Source organism: Erinaceus europaeus, chromosome 3 (genome assembly GCF_950295315.1).
Source record: "Erinaceus europaeus chromosome 3, mEriEur2.1, whole genome shotgun sequence".
Lineage (NCBI taxonomy): Eukaryota > Metazoa > Chordata > Mammalia > Eulipotyphla > Erinaceidae > Erinaceus > Erinaceus europaeus.
Window position 1 is genome coordinate 110,441,444 of NC_080164.1, and position 4,724 is coordinate 110,446,167.

A 4,724-nucleotide genomic window follows, 5' to 3' on the forward strand; every position below is an offset into this window, starting at 1 on the left:
TGGTATGCTTCTAGTTCTGCTTCTGGGATCCCTTTTGTTACATTGCTTGACTTTGTGGTCTATTTACATAGTCATTCTGTTACATTGGTTTGGTCTCGCACCCCCTGCCTCCTGGAGATTTTGGTTTAGTCCTTGCCTTTTAGCGCTTCTTGCTTCTCCCCGCCCCCTATCATACATACTTCCTGGGTTCCTGATGCTGCTGCTGGAGGAGGATGCAGGACAGAATGGGGTTGTGATTAGATTAGATTAGTTTTTGAACCATTTGCTCGTGAATAAAGAAATATTGTTTTTCTGCTCAGCCGTGTGTCCCTGGTCATCTGTCTCCCGCTGCGAAGCTAGCCTGGCATAAAGGCACCCTGAACATTGACTGACACTGCACTGTTCCCACTACCAGAGTTCTAGATCCCCAACCCCTCCACTGGAAGCTATAGCAGTTCCCTTAAGTCACAGATATGGATTAACTATTATTTCTCCAATTGTCTGTCTACATTTGTATATATTTGCCCAGTTTTCCCATGGCCCTCTATTCTCTTCCTTTCCAAGTCACACCTATACCTATTACTACTTCTGAATGTCCTTCCTTTTTTCCCTCTTCTCTCTCTGGGTCCTGATGGAGTTGGAGTTCAGAGACTGCTAGTCATCTTCCCCTATCAGTTCTCCCCCACTGAGAGTATGAACCAATATTATTTTTGAAGTGCTGAAGGCAGGAGTTCTGGCTTCTTTGCTTCTCTGCTGAACATGGGTGTTGACAAGTTGATCCAGACTGTTTCTACCTTTCCCTAGTGGGGTAGGGCTCTGGGGAGGTGGGGTTTTGGGGCACATTGCAAGCCTTAAGAATTCTATAGGGCTATATAATATAATAGATAAAATGTTGAAAAAACTGTCTAGTGAAAAGCTTTCAGGTTTCTTTTATGATTCTATTAGGGACAGAATTTAAAGTTTGGATTTTAAAATTTTAATGAAAAGTCTTTTTTTTAAATTTATGATTTAATCACGATCTACACATTTATGATGGGGGTCTAATTTCTTTTTAATTTGTATTATCTTTATTTATTGGGTAGAGACAAGGAGAAATTGAGAGGGGAAGATAGAGAGGGAAAGAGACAGAGAGAATTCTGCTGCCCTGCTTCGCAGCTGGTGAAGCTTTCCCTCTACAGATGGGGACTAGAGGCTCGAACCCTGATCCTTGCACACTGTAATGAGTGCATTCAATCAGGTGCACCACCATCTGATCCCAATATAACAAGGGTATAATTTCATACCACAACCAATGTGTAGTTTTTTTTTTTTTTTTTTTTTTTTTTTTTAGATAGAGGAATACAGTTACATTTCTGTACCATAGAAAAAGAGAATCCCTGTGGTCCAGGAGACGGCGCAGTGCATGGAGCATTGATTTCTCAGGCATAAGGTCCTGAGTTCAATCCCCGGCTGCACATGTACCAGAGTGATGTCTGGTTCTTTCTCCCTCTCCTTCTATCTTTCTAATTAATGAATAAATAAAATATTTTTAAAAAAGAGAGAATCCCAAAGACTACAGACATTTCTGACACTATTAGCCTTATAGTATATGTGTTTACTTAACATTGGCTGTTAATTCTACAGTATTTCAAAGGCTGTTATTTTTTTTAAGGGTATGCATAAACATCTGTTTTTTTTATTTAAGAAAGGATTAATGAACAAAAACATAAGGTAGGAGGGGTACAACTCCACACAATTCCCACCACCCAATCCCCATAACCCACCCCCTCCCATGATAGCTTTCCCCAAAGGCTGTTATTTTTAAATATCTTACTGGCTGTATTACTCTTTAATAGGTCAAACAAAGCTTTTGACATATCCTCACTTTCTATTTGTACAACAGTTCTTGATATAATTCTAGTTGAGTTGACTTTGCTCTTACCTGTCACTAGCTTGCAGTTTTTATTTTTATTGATATCTTCACAAACTTATTAAATTTTTTGTCTGCTAAATTAATACTTTGTTAAAGACCTATAGTCTTTTCAATAATTTCTTATTTTAAATAATTAAAATATCTTTATTTTACTTATTTATTATTGGATAGAGACAAAGAAAAATTGAGAGCAGAGAAAGAGATAAGAGGGAGAGATACAGAGAGACACTTGCAACCCTGCTTCACCACTTCTGAAGCATTCCCCCTGCAGGTGGGGAACAGATGCTTAAACCCAGGTTCTTGTGCACTGTAATGCGATTTCTCATACAGGTGCACCACTGCCTGGCCCCACAGTCTTAGTAATTCTAGAAGATAAATGGAAATTGTATTTCAACATAATTTTCTTTGTTCTGCTTTAAAATCACATAGTTTTTTTATAGTGAAATTTGGGTCATTTAGAACAGACACTTTAAAATCGCCCTCAGGCAAATACAAACTTAAGGATTAACTTCAGTTTTCTGCAATAACAAAGCATTTAAAACAGTTGAAATGTCCTCTGGAGTTAGAGAAAGCCATGTAACTCCAAAGAAAAGGACTAGATGTGTCAGTGTTCAAGCTTCTCTCCTGGACAGCTTTATGGTTGGATCTTTGTAATGTTGTTTCCACTAAATTCAATGAGAAGTTTACTCAACTAATATAAATAACTATTTCTTATTAAAGGAATGTTGAGATGACAAGGTGATTCACAGATAACATTTATAAATTCAATTCTGGTCCTTTTTTGTTGTTATTTCTATTTTTTCATTCAGGTAGCAACACATACACACACACACACACACACAGAGAGAGAGAGAGAGAGAGAGAGAGACCATAGCTATAGGGTTTCCTCTGATGCCAGGAAACCTCCCCTGTGGTGCCAGGGTTGGAATGTGGGCCAAGGGCAACACAGACACACACACACACATAAACACACACACACACACACACACACACACACACACACACACACACACACACACACACACACTGTCTAGTGAGTATTCTCCATGACCCACAACTTTCCTTTCATTGTTTTATTTAGAAAGCCATCTGTTATCTTCAAAAGATTGGAATTAAAAGCTGTTGGTGTGACATTTACTTTCGAAAGCAAATTTCATGAGGGACCACAAGCTTAAGGACTCTAATGATTATATGCGTGTAGCATACCTCAGGTCATGTAGAGATACTGGTCTAGGGTTTTCGTATTTGAAGAACTAATTGAATCTGTGAGCATTAAGTGAGTACATGCAATTTTAGTATGGTCATTGCAATTATACTCTTGATTGACTTATCTAGACAGATAAATGACACATTCAATTTACTTGTTTTAGTTTACAGATTGAACATGTCAATAAGGAGACATTTTAGTACAAGATAAATAACCAAAAGTATGGAATTGAGTAAACCCACAAGTATTTTACTTTTTTAATATTATTTATTTATTTATTATTGGATAGAGACAGAGAGAAATTTAGAGGGAGGAGATAGAGAGGGAGAGAGACAGAGAGACACCTGAATCACCACTTGTGAAACTTCCCACCTGTATGTGAGGACCAGGAACTAGAACCTGGGACCTTATACACTGTAATGTGTGCACTTAGCCCACTGCCTGGCCTCTGCCCATAAGTATTTGTCTGTCTGTTCCTATCTACCTGGTATGATGCCCAACATAAATGATGCTCTGTATTTCAAAAGTCATGACACTATATTCACATACAAAAAACCTAAACCAGTGATGGCAGGCATATCTGTTCCCCACTGCATGAAATACCAGATATTTTACAAAACGGATGGCTAAGATATCCTGGTTTGAGTGACACCAATTTTACCCACTATTCATATTATTTACCAAAGCAAAGTCAAAAGTCGGGAAATAGTGAGTTTTCATTGAAGATTTTTAGCTTTTTAATACCTTTGTTACTGTTTTAGTGAGCTATACCTAGTATATATGCTTTATCCTTGCAATATTCTTTTTTAATTTTATATTTACTTATTTTCCCTTTTGTTGCCTTTGTTGTTGCTGTTATTATTGTTGTTGTTGTTAGAGAGAAATGGAGAGAGGAGGGGAAGACAGAGAGGGGGAAAGAAAGAAAGTCACTTCAACACCTGTGAAGTGACTCCCCTGCAGGTGGGACAATATTGTTTTTTTAAAGGTGAAATTTATAATACTTCTCAGAATAATTTGGCATTAGAGTTCCATTATAAATAAATGTTTAGGGACCTGTTGGTGGCACACCCAATAGAGTGCACACATGTGTGAAGACCTGGGTTCAGGTCTCTGGCTCCCCACTGCAGGAGGGAAATCTCAAGAGTAGGGGGCAATGTTGCAGGCATGTCTCCTCCCCCCACTCTCTCTCTCCATCTCTCTTTCTCCCTCTCTTCCCCTCTCTTTTATTTTACTAAAACACTGCTCAGCTCAGGCTTATAGTGGTGCAGGGGACTGAAACTGGGATTTTAGAGCCTCAGCTATGAAAGACTTTTTGCATATCGATTACATTATCTACTCCCCTCTCCTTTTTCTGTCTCCCTCTCTCAACCAGAAACAGGAAGAAAAAAAATGTCAGTTTTTAAATTTCTTTTTAATTTTATTTATTTATTTTTAAATGCTCTTAAATTTATTTAGAAGTTATTATTGTATAGAGACAAAGAGAAATGGGGAGTAGTGGGGCAGATAGGGAGAGAACAGACACTAGCAGCCCTGCTTTACCATCCATGAAGCTTTCTCCCTGCAGGTGGGGGACAAGGGCTTGAATCTGGGTCCTTTCTCATTGTAAGTGATGCGCTTAACCAGGTA